The sequence below is a fragment of the Arachis duranensis genome, chromosome 9 (assembly GCF_000817695.3).
Source record: "Arachis duranensis cultivar V14167 chromosome 9, aradu.V14167.gnm2.J7QH, whole genome shotgun sequence".
In the NCBI taxonomy this organism is placed as follows: domain Eukaryota; kingdom Viridiplantae; phylum Streptophyta; class Magnoliopsida; order Fabales; family Fabaceae; genus Arachis; species Arachis duranensis.
This window is the reverse complement of record NC_029780.3, coordinates 86,060,345-86,060,706: the sequence shown is the minus strand read 5'-3', so window position 1 is coordinate 86,060,706 and position 362 is coordinate 86,060,345.

The following is a 362-nucleotide window of genomic DNA, read 5'->3' as shown; positions in this document are numbered from 1 at the left end:
GCCATGCCTAGACCTTGTTCTTATGTATTTTCAACGGTGGAGTTTCTACACACCATAGATTAAGGTGTGGAGCTCTGCTGTACCTCGAGTATTAATGCAATTACTATTGTTCTTCTATTCAATTCCGCTTGTTCTTGTTCTAAGATATCACTTGTTCTTTAACTTGATGAATGTGATGATCCGTGACACTCATCATCATTCTCACCTATGAACGTGTGACTGACAACCACCTCCGTTCTACCTTAGACTGGGTGAATATTTCTTGGATTCTTTAACCGGAATCTTCGTGGTATAGGTTAGAACTGATGGCGGCATTCAAGAGAATCCGGAAGGTCTAACCTTGTCTGTGGTATTCTGAGTAG